This window comes from Pinus tabuliformis, chromosome Q, assembly GCF_031772625.1.
Source record: "Pinus tabuliformis cultivar Carrire ecotype Pingquan chromosome Q, CPIR1, whole genome shotgun sequence".
Taxonomy (NCBI): domain Eukaryota; kingdom Viridiplantae; phylum Streptophyta; class Pinopsida; order Pinales; family Pinaceae; genus Pinus; species Pinus tabuliformis.
In genome coordinates this window covers 368,258,067-368,285,620 of record NC_142296.1, presented here as the reverse complement: position 1 = coordinate 368,285,620, position 27,554 = coordinate 368,258,067, and positions in this window count along the sequence as shown.

Sequence of the window (27,554 nt, the reverse complement as noted above, 5' to 3'; positions counted from 1 at the left end):
ATATCATCCAAATACAAAACCACAAAAGAGTTGGTGAAAGGCCACAAGGTATCATTCATTAGCCTCATGAAAGTTGTTGGGGCATTCGTAAAACCAAAGGGCATGACGAGCCATTTAAAAATACCTTCCTTGGACTTGAAAGTAGTATTCCACACATTAGTTGGTTATATTGGGACTTGGTGGTAGCCAAACTTCAAATCAATCTTACTAAAGTACTTGGCCCACTTGAGTTTCTCAAGAAGGTCGTCAATTTGGGGAATCAGGTACTAGTTCTTGACCATGATTTTTTTAGGGCCTGATAATTAATGCAAAGTTGTCAAGACCCATCTTTCTTAAGCACAAATATAATTGGGCTTCCACAAGGTGAGGAACTTGGTTAGATGTGCCCTTTTTGGAGCATCTCTTGGATCTATCACTTGGTCTCGTCATTTTATAGAACAAAGTGGTGGTATATTTGGCCCATTGGGTAGAGGTGCATCAAGGGTCAAATCAATTGAATGGTTGACTTGACAGTGCAAACGTTACCTAGTGTGTGAGGAGAAGATGTCCCTGTATTCTTCCATGAACTTATCCACTTGCCTCTATTGCATGGAGGATCCTTGTGTGGAGACCATGGAAGTGGGCACAATATTCTCCTTACTTTGAGAGTGAATCAGGAAGAAGACAAAATTCCCAATGTAGGAGATGACCTTACTGCATTACTTAGCAGAGATCAAAGAAATGGAAGTAGGTGGAACTACCTCTAGTATCCTTTATAGTTGTATGCCCGAAGTAATAATAACACTACGAGGTCTAGAATCATATACAAAATGACTCTTCTACAAGTATGGTTGGCTTAATAGAACATCACAAACTGAAAGGGGAGAAACATCACACAATACCTCATCCTTCAAGGGGAGAAGGAAACACTGTTGGTTGATGTGAAGATCTCACATTTAGTGGAGCCACTTGATGGTGTGTGCTTGTGGGTGTGGTGTTGAGAAGGCTCAAATGCTTAATGACTTTTGTTGAGATGAGGTTCTTTGACTCTCACTATCGACAATGAAACATAGTGGAGCACCCTTCAGCCACATTTATGAGTGAAAGAGGTGTTCACCTTCTTTCGAATCTTCAGGCTCACTTTGTTAAACCTTGGTGGTGGCAACAGTAGCACTGGGTTCCACATTAATGATTTGTTCCCCCTTGTCTAGTTCATGTTTAGAGTTGGAGTATGTGTCTGACTCTGAGGCTTTTAGCTCGACCACCAATGATTCCCTTGCACAATATTCATTGGTGTTATGAGAGGGACTCTTATGGAACTCACACAACTTCCTTGTGTCCTTCTTCATCTTCACGTTACCATTCTTTGTTTGCGGCTTAGGTGGGTAATCATAGGGTGGTCCACCTTAACTTTGTCCTTTTTTTTCGTTTTTTTTTTGGAAGCTCAATGACAAATTCTATTCATGGGATGAAATTTCTCTTTTCGAGAGGACCAATTTTTACTATTGAAGTGCTAAATTTGGACAAGGGAAAGTGTATTTTTTAGTTGAAGCTCACAATGTCACATTTGATCAGATCGACCTTAATAGGAAACTAGACACCCTTGGAAGCCTATAAATACAAGTGATCTCAAGCTCATTTGGACATCACCAAGCATCTTCGTCTTTTCTTCTCCATTGATTGGTTCACACATGTCTGAGGCTAGATCAAGGAAATTGGTTTATACAGGTCTCAGATTACAAGGTCTAAAGCTCGCACATGTGTCTAGGGTTTAGGTTCACAACCACAAGCTTGTCACAAGAATATTTCAGCCATAATCACATACTTGCAGGCTCAACAATGTGATTGGAAGCTCTCAACTACACACATATCTCTTCCCCCATGCAGTTAGGATCTAGGGCTAAAATTTGACATTTGATCGCAGACAGGAAAAGTTGTCTCTGATCTATATTGATACTGGGAACATATTTCGGAATGTTATTGGGTTAATTTTGTTGGATGATTTTGTATTGGCTTATTGTACTCTCTGTTGAACATTTTATGATAATCTAATAGAAGAAGAATTTCAAAGGGTTTTCCTCGTAGTGGGTTTTCCCCTAGTCATTGACCGAAAATATGGTGTCTCTTGTTGATGTGTTGATTGTCTCCTTTGTCATTGCATTTAATGTTCTATATTCAATTCCTGTCGATGATTGGAAATGTTAATTATTGATGAAAGATTTTTAATTAAATAAATGAATTGGGTTAAAAGTAATTGAATCAACATGAGCAGTCTAAAATTTAACATGGTATTAGAGCTAAGGTGAAGGACAAGCCCAACAGGAGACAAGATTTGGAGCAATCATCTTTGTAAAAGTTGAAGGAGCCTATCTAATCAAGTCACTATGTCTTCCTCTTTCTTCAAGGAACATGAGAAGTTGGGTGACTCATATAACTTTGTTGGATGGAAAATCAGGTTGGAGATCATAACTGATAACAATGATGTTTTGGAATTCATTCTAGGAAAAGTACCTGAGCCTACTGAGAATGCTTTTGTTGCTGCCAAGAACAAACACAAAAAATGTGAGTTAAAATCAAAGAAAATTATAGCTCATGTTTTACAAGATAATTTACTTGCTTATGTTGGCAATCTGAAAAAGTCCAAGGACATGTATGATAAGCTAGTTGACATGTATGAAGTCAACAATTTGAATGAAATCATATCCTTGAAAGATCAACTCAATTACATGAAGATGAACAAAGGAGAGTCTGTGCAATCCTAGATTATGAGGATATCACGTCTTAAAGACCAATTGCAGAGAGTTGGGGAAACTATCCCTGACGAGGAATTGGTGATTGTAACTCTTAGAGGTATCCCTCCTATTTGGGAAACCTTCATTACCACTATAAGTAATAACAACATTTTTTCGTCATTTGATGAGATTGTTGGAAAGATCACTCAAGAATAATCAAGGATGATATCAAGGGGTAGGATATAAAATCATAAAGAAGGAGAGCCTACTGCATTCGTCACTCGTGACAAGAAGAATAAAGGAAAAGGAGGTCCATCAAATTCAAGAAAGAATCCTTGAAATTCAAATAAAAGGAATGGAAGAGTGAAGGAATCATTGCACATTGAATGCTACAATTGTCATGATAAAGGCCATTATGCTCGATATTTTCCTGAAGAGAAGAATGGTCCACGCTACAACACTAGAAGCAACAATAACAAATTTAATAATCAAAGAAGAATAGATGATCGAAGGAATGATCATAATGGAAGAAGGAAGAAGAGATACTTCGAGTGATCGTGAAGAAGACCAACTTCCTCAAAAGAAGTCAAGATATTCCAGGTATGAAAATAATGTTGCAAATCAATCTGAATATATTCTTATTTTTGCACTCACTAGTTCCTCTCCTTCGGATTCATGGGATAGTTGGTTGGTTGATAGTGGGGCCACTCATCATTTTTCTGGGTATAAAGAAGTTCTCACTAATTTGGTAGAGAGGGAGTCAAATTTGAAAATTATTCTTGGATACAAATCCACTCATCCCATTAAAGGTTTTGGGTGCATCAAATTTCATTTGGATTCCAGGGAATTTGTTTTGCTCGATGATGTGATGTATGTTTTGATATTGAAGAAGAAGTTGGTATCAATATCTGCTTTGGAAGACAAAGGGATGAGGGTTACCTTCATCAAGGGAAAGGTTCTTACTTGGCCTGTTGGATCACCTATGTGAGATTCATTTACAATGGGATCGAGATTTGAAGAACTCTATAAAGTCACTAGTAGACCTCTTCTAGCATTGATCCATGACACTAATCATCTAAGCGAGCTATGACACCGAAGATTGGCCCATCTACATTATGGTTCACTTCCAAAATTGAAGAAATTGGTCACTATTATTCCCAATGTTCAAGCCCAATATGATGGAGTGTCTCCAGGTTGTGCCAGTGGAAAGAAGACAGGGGGACCATTCCCCTATAGCGAGAAAAAAATGAAAGACATCCTCCAACTCATTCATTATGACATATGTGGTATTATGCCCATACATTCTATTGGTGTCCATCTCCACTACATCACCTTCATTGATGACTACTCAAGAAAGACGTGGATATATTATTTGAAGAATAAGGATGAAGCCTTCAAAATGTTCAAGGAGTTCAAAGCTTTGGTCGAAAATCAAATCGGGAAGAAAATTAAGATCTTCAGGTCTGACAATGGTGGCGAGTACATTTCGATTGAGTTCATCAATTTTTGCAAAAAGGAAGGTATCAACAAAGAGATGATTGTGCCCTATACTCCCGAACAAAATGGAGTAGCTGAAAGAAATAATAGGTCCATTGTAGAAGCCGCTTGTGCCATGCTCCATGATCAAAAGTTGTCAAAGTTCCTTTGGCAAGAAGCAATGAATGTTGTCATATATGTTCAAAATAGGGCGCCTCATCAAGAATCAAACAACAAGACCCCTAAAGAAGTGTTCACAAGTGTCAAGCTCGATGTTGGCCATCTCCGTATCTTTAGTTGCCTCGTATATTTCCATGTGCCGAAGGACAAAATAAACAAGCTGGAAGCCACATGAAGAAAATTCACGTTTGTTGGATATTGTGAAAATTATAAAGCATTTAGAATATATATTCTTGGTCAAAAGAAGGTTGAAATTAGTAGGTATGTAATGTTCGTTGAAGATGCCCCCCTTGGGAAAGAAAAGGACCTTCCTCCACCTCCTCCTCTTGAGAAGAAGAATGATGATATGGATATTTTAGATGGTCCTTCATGCTTGAATCCAAGAGTGACATTGTTGATGATCCCATGGAGCCCATGGACCCCTTAGATCCCCCTCCATGTGATCCTCTTGCTAGAAAGATGCCACTTTGGCTTTGTGACACATTATAGGATGACGAGAAACGTGTTCCCATTTGAAGATCATTTAGATAAAGCAAGAATCCATGTAAGTACCAGCGATATGTTGCAGCTATGAGCACTGTGATTCAAGCTGAACCTCCCACCTTTGAAGAAACCGTGAAGGAACAAGTTTGGAAGGATGCTATGGTCAAAGAATATAAATCAATTATGAATAATGATATATGGGATGTTGTGCCGATATCGAAGGGGAAATCCATGGTGACTTCAAAATGGTTATTCAAGATCAAACATGGAGTCAATGGAAGCATTGAGAAATACAAGGCAAGGTTCGTGGCCCAAGGATTATCCCAAAAAGAGGGAGAATGATATGAATTTAAACAAGAATGCAACAAATTACGGATATAACCATAAATACAAAGATGCAACAAAAATAACGCTTCATTTCTTTAATATGAAACACTGAAATATGCTTACAAACAGAATGGAAATAAGACTAACTCGGGCAATGGTAGCTTATCTATGAGAAGAGATGTGGCGGCTACATGCCTCTGAACTATGTTACAATGAGGCTCAAAGGCCTATTTATTATTGAGAGACAATGGAAAACCCTAAACATCCAAAACCCTAACCCTAGGAAATGAAGCGCCAAAACTATGGGCCCCGTTTGGGTAAATTGGTAGATCAACTTCCCGGAGTCGTAACTTTGGCATACGATTTCCGTTTGATGCGCACAGTACCTCATTAGAAAGATCTATCCGAGGAATAAAACTTCCGACTAGCCAAGACTACTTAAGAAATTTTGCTCGCCCCAATTTTCCCAAAAAACGTCGTTTAGGGCCTCAAAACGGCTCTAGAAGTTTAGGACCCGAAAAACTGCCAAAAATAGTATATTGCGCTACATTAAGGAAACTGAAATAGTGAAAGAGATAGTGGTGGGGGTCCAAGTGGAATAGGAAAGTGGCCACCCACATCCACATGGATCAGAGAAGATTATGATGATATATTTGCACCCGCGGCTCGATATACAACCATTCGTTTGATAGTTGACCTTGCTACAAGTCAAGGTTGGACCCTTCTTCAGATGGACGTGAAGACAACATTTCTCCATGGCATGTTACAAGAAGAAGTGTACATTGAGCAACGACATAGATTGGAAGTAGAGGATCGAAAGACACATGTTTGCAGGTTGAAGAAGGCATTTCAATGGTTTGAGGCAAGCCCCTAGAGAATGGTACATCCAAATAGACTGTTATTTGGTGAAGTTGGTGTTAATTTTTCATAGAGCGACATTGTTCTTTGCCATGATAGTTGCATTTCATCATTAATGCATTAAGTCATCATTAATGCATTAAGTCATCATTACATTATTTAAATATACACCATTATACATCAACATGTGCAATAACATAGAAAGAAACAACATCACCATCATCATCAATGCAGTGGAACATAAAAGGAACAGTAGAAGAAAAACATGCACACATTTAGAAACACTAGGATTGGTCCAATGCCAGGGCAAAACCCACTATGGGGAAAACCCTTGCAAATCTTCTTCTTCTTAGATCATCATAAAATGATGCAGCAAAAGATAGTACAATGATACATAACTTTGTCTATGCAACAAAACAATAATGATATATATGAAATAGATCTAATCATGCTAGGAATTAGAACCCTCATACTGATGGATGTAATGTGTTTTCACAAACTGATGTCAACTGTTGTATACTGTTGCCACTATGACGAACACTGCTGAGCACTGTTGTCACTATCAATGAGCCCAATACATATATTTTCATTGGAAACTAACAAATTAGAACTACAAACTCTACATATCTATATAATAGTAGGGAGGAACCTAGATCTACCATATCATTGAAGTTAACTAAATCCAAGATGTCAAATATTAGATCTGAACTCTGGTCTCCCTCATCACAATTGTCTATGTATGACCGAAACTCCTTGGTCGCTCTCTCGAATACTGTATGCAAGCGACTGTGACTGCATAGTCGCTCTTAGGAATTATTTATGTGTGCGAATGTGGCCCAATACAACTAAAACCCAGAGTCGCTCCCTTGTAGTTGTTGTGCGAGCGACTAAGATGTCTTGGTCGCTCTCAGGACCACCTTGTTCGAGCGACTGGGGACCTGAACCTTCCGATCTGCCTCTGAAGCCATAGTCGCTCCCAGAAGCCTTTGTTCCAACGTCCAAGGGTCTATAGTCGCTCTCATAGGCTTATGTGCTAGCGACCAGGGACCCGAAGGCCCTGTTCTATGCCAACGACTGAGGTCCAAAAAACCCTAACCTAAAGCGAACCTTTTGCCTGTGATTTCGGACCCCGGAGCAAACTCCTTCCGTTAAACTTGTGCGAACCAAGACAAAAGAGAAGAGAATATGTGTACAAATGATATTTAGGTCTCTTATATTTATAGGCTTTCCCGAGGGCTCACTTGGGTTTAAGAATGACCCAATTAGTTACTCATGTGGTTAGGGCCGACCCATTCCATAATACATGTATGAATAAAATAATTCATAATTCAACTTCTGCTTAACCAAATTAGGTGATCTTTATGTCAATTTTGGTCCTCTTGAAAAGAGGAAGCTAATGAAATCATCATCTTAGTCATTTGAGCTATCCAAGGTGGAATTTTACCGCAGTTGCAAAAATTAACACTCCCTCTGAACTAGGGAGAATTCCACCTACCAATATTTGTCCATCGAACAATATGCCATTATGGAATCTTCGAGTGTCATCACATATCACAGAAAATCATCTCTTTCATGTAGTCATCATTCCATGTCTATATCAAGTGTCTCATCATCACAAATCATCATTGTACATCTCAATCTATACTTTGCTTATTCTTGTTTATCAATTGATTGTTCCGGCTCGTATGTTGAACATTCTCGGATCTATAAGAAGAAGAATTTGTTACCAGAGGGGAGCTCAAGCTACCTCCCTCTTTCCAGTAGGCTACTATCTGGAATCTCCTATAGCGGGCTGCTACCCGGAATATCATCATCAATCGTCATCGGAGAGCATATCATCAAGGAGCACGTCTCAACCTGGAACCGCATCAGGGAGAAATAACTTCCACCTATATTGAGCAATAAGATAACTCATCACATAGGAAAGTACACCCTCGACCCTTTAATTTCATCAGGGAGATTACCATCAACCCGAAATCATATCGGGTTATCTCAACCCACCTTATTTCCTACTCATCTTCCCATTGATGACCCATAATAGTCACGTGGTAGAACACCTGCATCATAATCGACTTGGGTTGTAAACCCCAAGTACACTCTCAACTCGTTGGCCAAAATGAGGAGCGATATTCCCATTAAGATGGCCTGCTTGAGGGTATGATGCCAACTGGGGTATACTCTGCAAAGACTAAGAGGGGAGCAACATTATCTGACCCTATAAAGATAGGGGAGCAACATTCTTCAAAACTAGGTAACAGATAGGGTAACGCCCTATTGTCCAGAGTTTCCTCAACCCCAGGAGCCCTCTATCTCAATTAATCGCCCTGGGAGCTCAAGCAGGGTAGGAAGAGTTTGCTCAGTGTCCTCAATCAACACTGCTCTCGTCATCATCTTGTTTCAATAGCAGTTGTTTCCTAATACAGAACATAAAATGAAATATCATGTCAGAACATATATAATCATATGAATCACAAAAGGATACCATAATCATCCTCCCTCTCAAGGAGGTGCCAACCACAAGCCCGAGCTTGTTTCGAACAACTGCATTGTCTTAATATATGAGAGTATATCGGTCTTAACTATAAATATGGGACTTACTTCCAATCAAATCATCACAATGTATCCATGTCATATCTAGATCATGCTCAAACAACTCTCTAAGGAGCTTATGTATCCTTCCTCACAACTAGACATGCTAGCAACAACATGATCAACCTCGGTCATGATATGGACCTCTCATCCAAGATATCATGGCAAATCGCATACTAAAGCAACATCCAAATGTGCTTATCAACAATAAACTCAAACATCAGTGTAGACACAATCATAGGAGAAATATCTCATTGTCAAAACTAGAACATCTCATGCAGATATTTCCAGGCATGCATAGTGGCAACTCTATGTGAGTGAAGAAACTCACTCATGAATTCATTAAGGTTCTGTGCACATCATACATATACAGATGGATGTTCAAAATGGAACATCAATGCTTCAATCGTCGGATGCCATGTCAAGTTCAACAACATCTTGAACTTCAAATTAGAGTATCCAAGGATTTGCAATTTTCATTATTCAAAAACATTTTCCAATAAATTTCCAATATGGAATTTCTTTTCCAAATTCCAAAAATCGATTCATCATGCCATGATACATCATTTTAGGCTTCATAAGCCATCTCCCTCTAATTTAGATCATTAGAGGCTCATCACGAGTCACAACTATATCATAAGGATATAAAACAAAAACCATAATCAATATGAAAGCCATACCTTGGAACTCATCATCCTGACTTCATCAGACAACTGCCAAATCTAGACATATCTGGATTGCAATGCTCTAAGCATAATGCCTTGCTAAGCCAACATAATCATCCTTCCATAACTAAATTTTGCACCATCAACAATAAAATAAACTCATCAGAGTCTAGAAGTTAGATCACGACCATTATAAAAGTCATCATTATCATAGTATTAATACTTTCAACCAGGAGACAGGTGGAGCTCATATCAAATAATGACTTCATCATGCCAACAAGTCATGCATTATCAATCTGAACTTGATTAATTCATTCTCATAAACATAATACAAGTCATCCTATCACTAGGTGTAAATGAATACATCAAGGATGAGTCATGAAGGTTCCATTTTCGTGCCAAATCAAAACTATCATTACTTCAACCATTGTGCTAAGAACAAGGAAGCCAGTCTCCAAATACCCACATAAGTCATCATGCCCTCATAGTATTGATATTAGGGAAAATCAACAATCGTCAAATCAGATCACTAGACATTAGGTCAAGTCCAAATGCTATTATAGTCAAAGCACATCTCAATCATCAATTCAAAGTTATTGTCAAGCATCATGACAAAACACCAGTAATGCCAAATCATGCCAACATAGTGACATATCTATATGTATGTCCCAGTCACCTGCAAACACAAGTTCAGTCTACATGTTCATGTTATGGAAAACATTCAACCTTTTCCTGCTAGCAGATCTTGTTGGTATCTGTAATACATCTATGGTACTGATATCTTCCAGTGACCATTTGATTTCATGCACAATACTTCATTATATGATCAACAATTTAACTCAACAACTTCAAAAATCAGTTAACAGTGGCAGAATATGTGAGGGACATCATGATTCAGATTTTAGATAACTTCAGAAAGCTTTAGATGATGGTCAACAACATTCAAACCCTGGTTGCTCTCTTCAGGTTAGCATGGGAGCTTTTTTAACTGCCTAGACGTTGACTAGGCCTTAGCATGTGTGCGTCCAGGGAAAAAATCTCCTAGATCTGTGACTGCGTCCAAAGCAGAAACCTTAATTTCTATAAGGGCTTCAGGTCTAAGACTCTGTTGCATCTCAATACTATCAGATACACATAAATCATACTTCAACAACATATAATACAAATAGTAATAAGGGTAAGAATATTGAGAAGATATTCTCTTTCTGACTCAGGATCTGCATAATTCATTTTCATTCATGTAAGCAACCTGTCTCTAGTAGAGTCATGCAACAATAGATTTGTTAGATCATAAACATATGGATATCAACATCATGACATCAATCTTTCATCAAAGGTTAGACTCAAAGCAACAGATAGATGCAACATCATATCTCAAAGATTATGAACACAATAGCATTTTCTATCAAGTCATTCCATCAAGTTATTGCATCCAGTTTAACCATATGCCATCAAGACAAGACCATAGGCAGTAAAAGGTCTAGAATATCAATCTTACACTTATACCTCTCACATCAAGGTTATCATGCTCTTCATGACCAATGAGATCAAATTAGGTCATTCAATAAAGCTTTATCAAAACAACAAGAGTGTCAATCACTCTTTCCATATGATTTCATCATGCTTATTGCAAACATTACCAACAGACTCATGTATAGGAGTCAATGAACCATCCTTATTTATGAAATCCATCATGACAAGTATTGAGAGTATCATTTTCTAGAGCCAAGGTGCTAGCCTTGTTTATAGGATCAATATATCCAACTGATAGATCATAGATATTAGCCAAACATCAAGTGTATCAATGTATCAACGTTATATAACCTCACAGAATTCAAGAATGTTAAAATGTTCAACACCAAGCACATAATTCCATCATAGGAGACATATATCCAAGTCACTTTCATATGCATGTATGAGCCATTAAAGAAAGAGGAATTCTCATCATACCTTAGGGCTTACCAAGCCAATAGCTGAAACATACCATGGATACCTTGTGGTATTACCTATGCACCTTTTTATTAGACATAGACCGCTTGAAGCACTTTGTCATCTTTTCATCAAGTACCTCTTTGTCTCTTTCTAGATATGCATCTCACAATGATCCTCAAGAAGGATCTACTCATCACATCTCATCAAGGAGGTTAGAAACATCCATATACTCAAATACATATCCATGAAGTAATAAACATAATCATAGATCCATATGTCTAAAAAGTAAGAAGCATCATAAGTAAAGAAATACTTATCTTTAATGAGAGGTGATCCTCTCCCTCTTGAACCAATCTTCAAGAGCCATCAATGTCCATGGTCCATATACCAATGTTTCCTTAAAGTATTTAAACATATATGATGGGGATTATCCAATCTAGGGATTCATTAAATCTCCCATAAGTGCTTGAGCATATTCTCATTGACCATACTATATCTCATATAATTTCCATAAACCAAGGTTTTCTCTTCAATCCTAACATCATAGAATCCATCAAACCCTAATCACTGAGATGCCTAGGGTTATCTGATGAGCCTCGGTATTGCAACAAGAATGTTGCAACTCCCAAGGCTATCGACTTTAATTATCAACCCGGGGTTCATACAAACTTAAGAGGTATCAACACTCTATGTGCAGCATACAATGTGTCCTTCCTTTGCTGTCATGATGTAATGGAGTGCATGTACTAAAGTCAAATCCTAAACCAATTGCAGAAAATGAAATGTTCGAAATGGAACCTTAACCTATTGCAAGAAACAAAGTACAAGGGAAGAAACTTATTCTAATTGCATAAAGATCATGAACTAAATGTAAAAGAAACCTAACTGAACCCTATTTATCACATGTGATGATTTAAACTAATTGAGCATGAAATATGATCTAGAGAGTACTAACTGCTGTGTGCATGTGTAAATATAAAAGAACTCATTTTTAAAAATCTTTTTGCTTTATGAATGCAAATGCTAATCTTTCCTTTATCTTTGGCAGGGGAGACAAGTGTGGAGCAAGAGGGTTAAAATGGTCTTAATGGCATGGAGGCCAAGTAGAGGCCTAATCCCAACTTCAATGATGATTGTTCTCAATTTGGGCTCAAAATAGGCTTTCCTACAGGATGCTACAGTGATTTTCTACAGGATCCCCTAATTTACTACAGGATGTTACAAATTTACTATACGACATTATAATTCATTGAATGACCAAACAAATAAAATCCAAATTGGATGGGACAATTTTTTTTATTAAATAGGATGTCTTAGGTCCCCATTCCAAGTGGAATCACTCAAAAAGACCTTTGTTAACCCATGCTAAAAAATATAAAAACATTACTAGTCGAAAATCTAGAAATTCGAGAACTAGTGAGCTAGTAAATATAAAAAATGCCTAACCTAATCAAGTGCAAATGAAGTGGGGTAATTTTTGTTATGAACTAGAATGTTTTTGTGATCTAATGCAAGTGGAACCAACTCGATTGAAGCTTGTTAGCATGCTCTAAAAAATAACAGAAATTTACTGTTCTTTGCCACAAAGGAGTTCCAAAAATCTAGATTTGGGAATAAGAAGACTAATCAAAGCATCTCAATGATTATTATGAACTTCCAAAGCTTTTCCAATGATGAAATAATGCTTGTGATCTGTTGAAAGGCCATAGATTTCTGCGGCCCCAACATGGGGGATAACCACCCAGTCTTGATCTTAAGACAACTCCTTTTCCGTTTAAAGTGGTGGCTCCGACTGGGGATAATGGGACCAGTTTCCCAGTGTGGGTTTTAAGATGAGAGTGGGTGGTTCATGAGAATTTGCAAATAGAATAATGATAATCTAAATGACCTATTCTATCATGCAAATCTTCTAACTAACTTATTCTAATATAAACTCGGGTATTTCTGTGTGATATGCGATCTACAATAAATATCTACTTAACATTCGATAATAAAGATTAATCACGCATAAACAGAGATGATAACATATAAGATAATTTCTTTGACTAAATAGTTAGTCAAAGAAATTTATAAAATATATTGCATATATGATGAATTATATATATGAAAATTAACAATTTCAGCTAGGCATCATACAATAGTGCAATTAACGCTTAACAGAAAGAATAAATCTCACATACAATTCATGAAAGTAAAATGTTGTCATTGATTAAAAGAAAACATAATCCATCATACAAGATAATAGTACCATATGTACGAAGTTCTGCTCTTTTAACTAATTACATGGATGAACTCCTTTCTTCAAATCAAATTATCTCCCAAGAACACAATAGTGCATGAACAAAGGAAAGTAGTCTGATATCTAAAAGAAACGATCATGTTCCATAATTTCACCAAAGCATTCACAAACTTACAAAAGTGCATTCTTTGCAAATGTTTTTGGTAAAATTCTGGACCCTTCTCTAAATGCATGAGAAGGGTATAAATACTATTCTAACTAATGTGCAAAAATAGATTATACCAAAATTTGAGGAGGTTTCAAACAACCTTCCTCCTAACTAGTTAACTAACTCTAAAAATAAATAGTGGCTTGATGAGTAGAACTAAGATGATGATTTGATGTCTGCCAGCTTGTCCTTCAAATCGCATATATCGGTCATTAGTTTGAGTTGAGGAGGTGCCCCAAAATGTGTCCTGAACTGTCCTACGAAAATCGCATCGGTAAGAGGTGGCGAAATCCGCTGAGTCAAATGAAGTGAGCAGTTAAGGGTCATGATCTGACTGTGCGGCTTTATGAGGTATTGCCAATACGACTCCCAATCGGTCTTGGTCAATTTTGCGATTGCCTCCCTTTGAGTCTCTGCCTTTTCCTGCCAGCTTTTATGCAAAGCACCTAAATCGAGAATTTCTTTTAGACTGCCTTCCTTTAGCAGGTTGGTGACAAATAGAGTGTGGTTCACCACCTTGATTATATTCTTCGATACCCCAGCTTCCCTTGCCACTGCTAGCTCAACTTGCTTGATTCTCGCATCCCAATTTGTGAAAAGAATGTCTTTGTGTGTCTCCTCGATTTCAGGTAGATTGGCCTTCCTTCCGTCTTTTGTTTCCTGCCATTTGATGAACTCTGAGATTCTGGTGTTGAGATCAGTAAAATCGGTTCTTTGGTCGATTGCCTTATCTGTTAGCTGGTCGCTAGTGATCAGATAAGGAGTAATGAATGATATCTTTTGGCAGAAATGCTCTTGCTGTTTCATTAGGAGGGAATTTAGTTCCAGGGCTTCTTTAACGAACTCCTCGGTAGTAGGAACATGCTTATATATTTCCATGGCTTGCTGCAATTCTTGGAGTTGCATGTTTTTGGGCAAGCTGCTCAGTTGCTTGCTTGTTCATACTTGCTTTCTCTATTTCGAGCTGCTGCTCGAGTTGTGCAATCCTCTCCTCCTTTTCTATCAACAAAGTAGAGACTTCAGTGGCTTTGTCCATGGTGGCCATTGCATATGCTCCCGTGAACTGTGACAATCTAGTCAAGTTCTCAGATGGGTTGAAAGGAATGTCCCTCCAAACTATGTCCATTGGCTCGTTTCCAGGTGGGAGCTCAGGTGTTTCTACCCTTTTTCTTTTTCTCTGTCTTCTTACTGCTGCCTTGTGGATCGAGTTGTAGAACATATCAAGTGGAGGGATTTCGGTCACTTTCAAGATGATCTCTGATGTGGGCAGAGCAGGGATAATCTTAGTTTGTTGGGATGTTGTCACCTACTCATCCATAGGCTTGGACTGCTCATCCATGGGTTTGGACTACTCGTCCATAGACTTGGACTCTATATTCTCCTGAATATGTAGAGGAGTTTGACACTCCATTGTCTCTTGGGTATTTGTCATTTTGGGAGTGTCTTGCAGTTTCTGATTAAACTGATCCCACTCCTACTCCAAACTGCTGCCTTTGACCTCTGAACTAATTTCTTTAGGTGGGGTGCTCAGAACCTGTTTCTCAGCTGACTTCCTGCTAGACTCTGCTGTATTATCTGTCTCTTGGGCCTTCCCCATATATGGTGTTTTCTCAGTATTCACCTGAGACACTATGCGAAAACTATGTCCTTTACTGTTAATAGTCACACTTGGTGTAGGATTATCCTCGACCTTCAATAAGTGCATTGGGATTACTTCGAGCCTTTCATTTCTGAATTCCCGAAATCTTTTTGAAATTTCAGGACTCAGGTTTGCTTTAGCCCATTCGAACGCTTGTTCAAAGGACTTGGCTGACTGTAGCAGGTCTTCAAAATCATTGTCCTCATGGTTATATGGCTTGAGCTTTACCGCAGTAGTGATGTTATGTGCTACCTTGTCTGGATCGAATTGCCTTTTAAACAATGTATGAAGCCTGAGGGCTTCCATGTTTACTAACTCCTTAATGGTGTGATTAAAATTTTCTAAAGCAAAGAATTGCACTTGACAGGAAAAGAGGGCCATAATAACTTCTTGTTTTCTTTGAGGACTTTAGTTAGGCCTTTTCCCATGGTCTGGTGGGTGATTTCCCTTGCTAACAATTTATCAGAAACACACAAAGGAAGGACATGTGGGTCTGTGTGCTACCAAAAACCCTAATGTAGATCAACCATTCTTCAATAAAATATTTTCTGACAGCTAGAAGGTATGTTGCAGATTCTCTAGAAAACCTGGGGGCTTTCTTATTGAAAATTATTTGATATAGGGACAAAATAAAAAAATGACATATCTTATAGAAATGAGGCATATAATGGGATTCCCATATTTTCTTATGACTGAGGTGGATAGGGTAGGGGTCCTGTAAGGTCCATTTCCAACCCATGGTCAGAAATGCAGTGCAGGAACAAATGGCGTTCGTAATGTAGGAACTAAAATAGAAGGGGGGAAGGTTCTCTGGAGAGGAGGCTCTCTTTTGTCGATACTCGGTAATGATGGTGGCTAGGTTATTAGATAGGATGGTGGCCTGATTCATGATGTGGGAATTAACGCAGGCATTAATAAGAGGAATCCATTCTATGGAAACTTAGAATTATTGGGAAACCCATATAGTCTACATAACATAGTAGCTACATAGTTATAGGGGTTTGCCAAAAAGGCTATAACATACATACCCGATTTGTCAAATTTTAATTTGTTGTCCAATAGTCTCCATCCCTGAATCAGCTTAAAGGGGTCTGGATTCTTCTTTGCGAAGCTGGCCATGTATGTCTTATCATATATATCCTGAGGATCACGTATATGATACGTTTTCTTCATGTCCTCTGCTCTAAATGATCCCATGAGTTCGTTTCTTGAATTCCTGAATTGCCTATCTTCAATGCTGAGGATTTTGACCACCCACCTGATCATATCCGTGTATGGGAGGATTTTAGCCCTCGCTCCTATCTTATGCAGGAAAGAATAAGCAACATCCTTGAATTGAAGCCCCGAAGGTCTTGTTGAGTCAGTTGTTGCTCTTGTAACAGTAATCTTGGGACGCTCGTCCTCAAGCCTATTGTAAATGACCTCCCAAGCTATTGCTCCTCCATCAGAGCTGCAGATTGTATCAGAGAATATGGGAGCCATCTCTGTAAACTCGGATTCAGCAATGCTCTGCTTTTTCTGTTTCTGCATCACCTTCCTCAATGACATGTCTTTTGTAGCTTGCCTGAAATGGACAAGATATATCAACGCAGACAATATCGGGCAATTAAGATTGAAAGCATTTCTAAAATGACCTTGGATCATGAGAAAGGTTTAATGAGATACTCAACGTTAACTACCCATAACTTGGAAAATGATTAGCTCTCCTCGAGCCGCTAAATATTTATTAACCTGTCAATTCGTTCGTTTTTGTATTTAAAATGCAATTATTTCACACACTTACCGCTCTTATTCGCACATCACAATCTTCAAATGGATACAATATAGCATTGTGCTTTCTATAAGGCGAAATGCGATTGCGATTGTCGCAATATCACATTTCGCAAATCGTTAATGGGCATTGTAGTGGCATAGCTTAATTACTTGCGAAGTTTGCGAAGTGTGATTTGCGAAATGACAAGGTGCTTATAATCGAGATATCGCAGCGGGAGGTTTGATTGCGCATTGCAAATTTTTAAAGGTGTTTTATGATAGTCACATGGAAAAGTGTGATTTGCGATTTGCGATAAGGATCTCATTCTTGGATAGTTTTGCAAGATTTTCCAAGGCAATTTCTTAGAGTTAGGTCTTATTATCCTAAGACTAAAAATTTAAAAAGGGTCCCCATTTATATCTCTAACCTAGCTATTGTTATTCATAAATGGGGGGGTTGTTACATAGTACAACAATTGGCAATTCACTTGGGAGAACCAACTATCTCTGAGTAGTTTTCTAAAATTTCTAAAACTTTCAAAGTAATTAGAGTTATAGGAATAATAATAACATGAGTTATAAAGTAAACAACATTTCTCTAGAATCATCATCACTTACATAATCTATTTATTCAACTACTTTACTCTTGTAATGATATAAATACAAATGTTTGCATCAATTAATAATAAGAGTTAAAGTAATATAGCAGGTTCTCTCTACAGATTAGTTTTTGATGTTTACTCATTTATCAGGGATAGAGCCTCTGCTGCCAGCAGGCGTTCATAGCCTCGACATGGTTATATTTTAGTCAACAATGATTCATTATGCCATCTTAAGCAATTTTCAAATTTCGAAATGATATTCACTTGTTTTGAATCTCACTTGGATCTTGTCCCTTTTTCCTTTTTAATATAATCTTTTCTTTTAAGTTTCTTAAAAGACATCATCTAGGCTTGGTAACCTAATAATGATAACACCATTCACTGGTTGTAACTAAATTGAACAAGCTGGCTCTTGATGAGGCCCTTGTCTTCTGATTGATGAGATCATCGGCTATTACCTTGTTTTGATATGCAATATTGGTAATATCAGTTTAATTATTTCCCTATGACCATGATAAACAAGCTCGTAATGAGACCTTTTATCTTTTAAGTTTTGTATATTTTAGAATTACACTCTCAAAAAGGAAAATTTTATCAGATGGGGTGAATTATTGGCTCTTTTGAGAGTTTTGGATGATAATGATAGAGTTTTAAGATACTGATTTGCAGAAAGTCCTTACTAGGTTAAAGATTCTTTTCTTGACTGATGACAAAACATTCATACTCTAAAAATATAAGAGTTTGTTCATAGAATAAATGTTTTTAGCAAGATCAAGTTTTTCAAAGAAATGAGGTTTTCTTTGGTACTCGAATGTCCTAATTATTTCTTTTAACTTTTACTTACTTATAGAAGCGAAATATCAGGAATATTATCGAAGACTTTATTTTGAAAAGCCAAAAGTAAATACTACTTAAACTTTATTTTTCTAAGAATTTTGAAGGTGATATGATACAAAATTGGAAGAGGTTGTCTTCTAAGAAAAGTGTTTTTTCAAGATTTGCCCAGTAACGGGCAAAGAATCCTTCTTACTTGATAAGTCTTGTAAAAGAAACGTTGATTTTCTAATTTTCTTAATAATTTGAAAAGGGCCAAGCCATAGTCTTTGAAATTTGGTGTGTTTACCTTTTCCCCCGTGTGCTTTATCCCATTTCAAAACCATATCCCATACTGCAATTTTTTATTGATTGGCAGAGGTTGTACCAAAAGAGGCTTTGACTAATTGTTGATGATGGAAGTGGGTTGCTTTGGCCTTTTCTCGTTCTTCTTCAAGTTTAAAAATCTAAAACTATCTAGCTTGGAGAGAAGAAGAAGAGTTTTCATCGATGAATTGCACTAGGGCAAGAGATGGGATTGCTATGTTTGTGGGAAGAACAACTTCTTTTCCATAAACTAAAGCAAAAGGAGAAGAACCGATAGATGCCTTCTGTGTAATTCTGTTTTCCCATAGAGCAAATGTCAATGCTTTTTGCCAATTCCTATGATTTTGGTCAATAGTCCTTTTGATAATTCTAATGAGGTTCTTGTTTGTTGACTCTGCTAATCCATTACCTTGTGGATAATAGTTGCTTGAATATTTTAGCTTAAAACCTCACTTTAGAGCAAATTCTACCATTGCATTTCCAGAAAAGTAAGATGCATTGTCAAACATTAAAGTTGAGGGTAAGACAAACCTAGTAATTATGTATTGATCAATGAAATCTGTAATGCTTTCTGTATTGGCTATCCTCAAGGGGATAGCTTCTACCCATTTTGTAAAATAATTAGTACTTGTAAGGATGAATTTATGCAGTTTGGAAGAGTTAGGAACAATCTCACCAATTATGTCTAATCCCCATTATTCAAATGGTTGTTGGATGTTTACTGGTTGCAAAGGGAATGTTGACTTCCTTTCTCTTCTGGCTATAGTTTGACAAGTTTTACACTTTCTTGCATATTCATGTGCATCCTTAAATATCGTTGGCCAATAATATCCCGCATGCAAGATTTTATGAGCTTTGGTATTTCCTCTGAAATGACCTCCAACTAGTCCATTATGTAATTCTTGCATGACCTTTTCAACTTCAGGTTTCTCCAAGCATATTAGTAATACAGAATCATAATTTTTTCTAAACAATACATCATCAACTAATTCATATTGATTTGATTTCAACCTTAAAGCACGCTTTGTCTCATAACTCAGGTGTATAGGAGTATATCCGTTCTTTAAATAAAATTTCAAATCAACATATTGTGATTGTGTATCATTGAGGATTACCTCTGATATTTGTACTTCATTACCTTGATCTTCTTCTAGTGATAACTGGGAAGCTCCTGTTAACATCCTGCAAAAACCTTGACCCCTAACAATTTTAGTTGGCCGGATTTCTACATCATATTCTTGAAGTGCAGTAACCCAATTGGCTCTTTTCTCCCCTACTTCTCTTTGGATTAATAATTGTCTTACTGCGGGGTAGGGTACTATTATCTTTGTATGGGCTTTAAGAAGAAAAGGTCTGAAATGTTTCAAGGTTTTAAAAACAACAAATGCTTGTTTCTCGACAGCTGAATAATTTAACTCGACACCTTGCAAGTTAGAACTGAAAAAGGAGATGGGTGCCTCGATATTTTCATCATTTAGCTGTGTTAGAACTGCTGCATATGATGTATTAGATGAAAAAGTATATAATACAAAAGGTTTGAGAAAGTTAGGAGTTGTTAGTGAAGGAGCATTAATAATGGCTTTTTTAATCAACTCAAATGACTCCCTTTCATGTTTGCCCCATTTGAAAACTACATTTTTTCGTATCATTGTTTGAAGGGGTAGGACAATCTGTGAAAAGTCTGGAACAAATCTTTTTACAAAATTAATTTGGCCTAGGAACGATTGCATGGTCTTCTTGTTATGTGGGATTTTGATCTCTTGGACTCTATTAGGATCAATGTAAATCCCTTTCTTGGATACTATAAACCCAAGGAGTTTGCCTTCCGGTAAAGCAAAATAAGGTTTTTTGGGATTTAAGGAAATGCCATATTTCCCGCATCTTTCAAAAATATGCTTCAAGTCACTTAAATGATTGTTACTATCGTTAGAAAAGGCTGTGATGTCATCTAAGTAAATAACAACTGATTTATCAATCAAACCTTTAAAAGCAATATCCATAGCACGTTGAAATGTAGCACCCGCGTTAATGAGTCCAAAAGGCATTTTCTGATATGCGTATGTTCCCCACTTGGTCCTGAATGTTGTCTTTAATCTGTCATTTGGATGCACAAGAATTTGATTATATCTAGAGAATCCATCTAGAAAATACATTAATTTGGAACTTGCAACTGATTGCAATATCTGTTCCATGGTAGGCAAAGGAAAGTTATCTTTTTGACAAGCTTGATTAAGATTCCTAAAATCGATACAAATCCTAATATCACCGTTCTTTTTCCTTACTGGCACCATATTCGATACCCACTTAGAGTTTCTAACAGGGAAGATTATTTTGGTTTTCAGAAGCTTGTTTAATTCGGATTTGATTTGACTTTCAAGGTTTGGGTGAATTTTGCGAAGCTTCTGTTGAACTAGCTTTTTGTTCGAAGTCATACGTATGGTATGTTGAATCACAGAGGTATCATAAGTTTTGAGATCTGTGTAATCCCAGGCAAAGACACCTTTGTATGTTTTCAACAACCTAATGAATGATATTCTTTCTTCTGATGATAGGCCAAGACCTAGGTTGACATTTTGAGGTTTTTCAGTTGACCCTAAGTTTACTACTTCAAATCTCAAAGTAGAACTTTGAGTTTTGGATTTAGCAACTTTCTTGAATCTATATTTTAGATCATAGAGATATTCCATCTTAACTACAAACTTCGGGATTGGATTTTGATTCTGATCATTTTTAATTTGGAGATCATGCTCTTGTTCGTCTATGATCTGTTCCTCATAAGACCCTTCTGATGTAAGGAAATTAACTATATCTGCATCGTTATTGAATACTCTCCAATTTGTTACATTATCAGGAATAGATGGCCTAAAGATTAACTCTATTGAAAATCTATCTGGACTGAACTCTTCTGCAGGTATAATCTTGGATGCCACATTAGCAAGTAAGTCAACACTTACGTTTTGCAGTCTAGGAACTGAAGAAATGTTAAAAGCGAAGAAGTCAGAAGTCAGATTCTGGGCTAATGATTGATAATGTTTAAGGTGCCCAGAGACACAATGAATTGTATTTCTTACCTGCTTCACAATTATTTCAGAATCACCATAGACTTGCAGATATTTGACATTAAGGCCATTGGCTTTGTACAATCCTTGTATCAATGCTTCATATTCTGCGATATTATTGGTGCACTGAAATTCAAGTCTGCAGGCTAACATGGTTTTCTCTCCTTGCAGATTGATCAAAATGCATCCTGCGCTTGCACCGTCTTCAGATTTGGAACCATCAAAATAGAGAGTCCAGAACAAAGAATTATTTGAAATTTTATCTACTAAATTTACACACTTGGAAGCATCTGTTTGTGAAATTTTTTCTATTTGAGACACTACAACATTATTTGGGAAGGGAGACTTTTGAGCATTAAAGGATCCCAAAAATGACTCAGTCGAGTAATTTCCAATGATGTTATTGGTGAAGGCAACATGTTCATTGCTTCCCTCAAGGTCAGTGACCGTATATTTCATGAATTTTTCTCAGTCTACTCTGATTTGGTTTGGTTTACCATTATGTGGCAACCACATGTGAGACCAATTAGTTGCGAAGTAACCATGCAACTTTTAAGACCAATCCCTACATAGGATTAAACCATAAAATTTAGGGATATCAACCACTAAAATATCAATTATTTGTGAAACTTTTGGATTAGAGGAAAGCCTAATTGAAACTGATGCTATTTCTCTGAGTACCTCTACTTTTGTCCTGTCTAATTGAACTATGTGTACCACAGATTTTTGAGGTGTAATATTCAATTTGGTGCACATGGCTCTTGGCATAATATTTGAAGAGGCTCCTGAATCAACAAGACAGTTATGAACATTCATGTTGAAAATTTCGTAAGTGAGCAGAAATGGAGGAATATGAGAAATAGATCTATCACCAATTAGGACTAAATCTGAAGGATCTACTTTGTTGGAAGATGATGGAGGTTTTCCCATATCGTAGGCAGCTTGAGTAACTACAACAGATGGCAGAGGGGATACAGGAACTGCTTTTAATTCTCTTAACAAAAATTTTTGTTGTTGCTTGAGTTTAGTGAGTTCATGCAATGAAATGTTTGCTCTAGTCTTTTTCATATCTTCGACTATGTTGTATTCCATTGTATCTGAGATTACCAATGTTTTGGAAGTATTTGGAGAATCTAGTGGAATAGAGTCCGTCTGACTAGTCTTAGACTTTTTTGTTACTATTTTCTCCTTTACAGGAGTAGCAGTTTTTTGTTTCGGATTTGTGATAGACATGTTAAGAGAGTTTTTTCTCCTCATAGTCACTCGCATAGCTTGTGCCTCTTCTTCATTTGGGAGGACAAAATCACACATTCCATTTAATTCAACTTCTTCTTCCATTTCCGCTGGTGAGTCTTCTTCTGTTTCTTGATCAGACTCAACATTTGAAATGGTGTTCGGGGGTCGTGATGCAGAAGAAGGGTTCCTTCTAAACGAGCGAAAAGGTTTCTTGGGAGCAGAGGATTCTGCGACCTACTTCTTGATTTCAACCAGACATTGTCTTTAATACTTTCTGTAGGTCTTCAAAATCAAAAGGGTCCTTTGAAGCTTTCTTTTTAGAATCATCCTTAAATGTTACTTTCTTTGACTTCCTCTCATCTGTTTGTGATCTATTTTCTAAAGCTATAATCGTTCTTTCTATAGACAGGGATTCTTTCATGTTTTCTACAAGGGTAGCCTTATTGGCTCTATCTACTAAAATTGCAATATTAGAGGGAAGAGACGATATGTACCATTCTATTTCTACATCTACAACAGGTTTTGAGGCCGCTAGGATTTTATTTAGCAACTTGTTAAATCTGGAGTTGAAGTCTTTGATCTTTTCATTTGAATTAGCTTTCAAATTAGAAAGATCATTGATCAAGGATGCTATGGTCCTATCATCACCAAATTTTGCAAGAAATACTTCTTGAAAAGTATCCCAGTTCCTAATTGAACCTGCTGGAAGGGAAAAATACCAAGATCCAACAGATCCTTGGAAGGTATAAGGGAACAGTCTGATTACAACATCTTCATGTGCAACTCCATTAAGATTCATGGCCAACATAAAGTTATTTAGATGTTCTTCGGTGGAAGACCATCGTCGGGATTGTACTTGGGTAGCCATTTTTCTGGGTTTGCTGGGAGTGCATTTGGATTTGCAACCAGGATAACACCAGGGTTTGTCCAAGGTTGAGCGGGTTGATTGGCCATAACTTGAGTTGGAGACTGAGAAGATGGGAAGGTCGGTCCAGAAGTAGGTATAGATGGTGAAAAACTTACTACTAGGTTAGTACTACTAGTGGCAGTACTAATTGAAGAAGTGGATAGTTGAGAAGTTGTGGATTGAGTAGAAGTGAATGGGGAAGTGAATGGATGGAAAGGTGATGTGATCTCGCTGGTATCCGATTCAGATCTTGGTGAGGTAACTTTCCTACATCGTGGAGGGATGGGGAACTCAAAAGGGGTTACTCCAAGCCTTTCACTTTGCAATCTAGTTAATACACCAATTTATTGTAATAAGGAAGTAGCACTTTTATCATAAACTTCGGGCCTCTGTGGCTTCTCAGCAGAAATGGATATCTGTTCCAATTTTTGTATCAAGGAATGAACTTCGTGAGACTCGTGAGTGTAATATGGGGAAGGTGGTTGTCTTACTACTTCAGGAGATGAGGGAGATGTTTCTATAACTTCAAATTTATGATCAGGAGATTTTGAATGAGATCTAGAAGGTGTAGAAGTTGTGGAGGGGTTTTGACTCTTATGAATGTTTTTCGATTGATCTTTAGGTTTATATGCCATTCATAGTCAGATGGCCATCCTTCTAGCACCAAAATGTTGAAAGGCCATAGATTTCTGCGACCCCAACATGGGGGATAACCACCCGGTCTGGACCTTAAGACAACTCCTTTTCCACTTAAAGTGTTGGCTCCGACTGGGGATAATGGGACCAGTTTCCCAGTGTGGGTTTGAAGATGAGAGTGGGTAGTTCATGAGCATTTGCAAATAGAATAGTGATAATCTAAATGACCTATTCTATCATGCAAATCTTCTAACTAACTTATTCTAATATAAACCCGGGTATTTCTGTGTGATATGCGATCTACAATAAATATCTGCTTAACATGTGATAATAAAGATTAATCACGCATAAACAAAGATGATAGCATATAAGATAATTTCTTTGACTAAATAGTTAGTCAAAGAAATTTATAAAATATATCGCATATATTATGAATTATATATATGAAAATTAACAATTTTAGCTAGGCATCATACAATAGTGCAATTAACACTTAACATAAAGAATAAATCTCACATATAATTAATGAAAGTAAAATGTTGTCATTGATTAAAAGAAAATAGAATCAATCATACAAGATAATAGTACCATATGTGCGAAGTTATGCTCATTTAACTAATGACATGGATCAACTCCTTTCTTCAAATCAAATTATCTCCCAAGAACACAATAGTGCATCAACAAAGGAAAGTAGTCTAATATCTAAAAGAAATGATCATGTTCCATAATTTCACCAAAGCATTCACAAACTTACAAAAGTGCATTCTTTGCAAATGTTTTTGATAAAATTATGGACCCTTCTCTAAATGCATGAGAAGGGTATAAATACTATTCTAACTAATGTGCAAAAATAGATTATACAAAAATTTGAGGAGGTTTCAAACAACCTTCCTCCTAACTAGTTAACTAACTCTAAAAATAAACAGTGGCTTGATGAGCAGAACTAAGATGATGATTTTCTATCTTCCAGCTTGTCCTTCAAATCACATATATCGGTCATTGGTTTGAGTTGAGGAGGTGCCCCAAAATGTGTCCTGAGCTGTCCTGTGAAAATCACATCGGTGAGAGGTGGCAGCATCCGCTGAGTCGAATGAAGTGAGCAGTTAAGGGTCATGATCTGGCTGTGCGGCTTTACGAGGTATTGCCAATATGACTCCCAGTCGGTCTTGGTCAATTTTGCGATTGCCTCCCTTTGAGTCTCTGCCTTTTCCTGCCATCTTTTATGCAAAGCACCTAAATCGGGAATTTCTTTTAGACTGCCTTCCTTTAGCAGGTTGGTGACAAATAGAGTGTGGTTCACCACCTTGATTATATTCTTCGATACCCCAGCTACCCTTGCCACTACTAGCTCAACTTGCTTGATTCTCGCGTCCCAATCTATGAAAAGAATGTCTTTGTGTGTCTCCTCGATTTCAGGCAGATTGGCCTTCCTTCCGTCTTCTGTTTCCTGCCATTCGATGAACTCTGAGATTCTGGTGTTGAGATCAGTAAACTTGGTTCTCTAGTCGATCACCTTATCTGTTAGCTAGTTGCTAGTGATCAAATAAGGAGTAATGTGTGACATATTTTGGCAGAAATGCTCCTGTTGTTTCATTAGGAGGGAATTTAGTTCCAGGGCCTCTTTAACGAACTCCTCGGTAGTAGGAACATCCTTATATCTTTCCATGGCTTGTTGCAATTCTTGGAGTTGCATGTTTTTAGCTGATATATCGGCTTCGTGGCTTATTTTCAGGACCTCCATGCTCTGTTGCAATTGGGCAAGCTACTTGCTTGTTCACACTTGCTTTCTTTGTTTCAAGCTGCTGCTTGAGCTATGCAATCCTCTCCTCCTTTTCTCTCAACAAAGTAGAGACTTTAGTGGCTTTGTCCATAGTGGCCGTTGCATATGCTCCCGTGAACTGTGACAATCTAGTCAAGTTCTTAGCTGGGTTGAAAGGAATGTCCCTCCAAACTATGTCCATTGGCTCGTTTCTAGGTGGGAGCTCGGGTGTTTCTACCCTTTTTCTTTTTCTGTCTTCTTACTACTGCCTTGTGGAGCGGGCTATAGAACACATCAAGTGGAGGGATTTCAGTCACTTTCAAGATGATCTCTGATGTGGGCAGAGCAGGGATAATCTCAGTCTGCTGGGATGTTGTCGCCTACTCATCCATAGGCTTGGACTGCTCATCCATGGGTTTGGACTGCTTGTCCATAGACTTGGACTTTGTATTCTCCTGAATATGCAGAGGAGTTTGACACTCCATTGTCTCTTGGGTATCTGTCATTTTGGGAGTGTCTTGCAGTTTCTGATTAAACTGATCCCACTCTTGCTCCAAACTACTGCCTTTGACCTCTGAACTGATTTCTTTAGGTGGGGTGCTCAGAACTTGTTTCTCAGTTGACCTCCTGCTGGACTCTGCTATATTATCCATCTCTTGGGCCTTCTCCGTATCTGGTGTTTTCTAAGTATTCACCTGAGACACTGTGCAAGAACTAGGTCCTTCACTATTAACAGTCACACTTGGTGTAGGCTTATCCTCGATCTTCAACAAGTGCATTGGGATTACTTCGAGCCTTTCATTTATGAATTCTCGAAATATTTCAAAATTTTCAGGACTCAGGTTCACTTTAGCCCATTTGAACGCTTGTTCAAAGGACTTGGCTGATTGTAGCAGGTCTTCAAAATCATTATTCTCATGGTTGTATGGCTTGAGATTTACCGGAGTAGTGATGTTATGTGCTACCTTGTCTGGATTGAATTGCCTTTTCGGCAATGTATGAAGCCTGAGGGCTTCCATGTTTACTGACTCCTTAATGGCATGATTAAAATTTGCTAAAGCAAAAGAACCGCACTTGACAAGAAAAGAGGGCCATAATAACTTCTTGTTTTCTTTGAGGACTTTAGTTAGGCCTTTTCCCACGGTCTGGTGGGCAA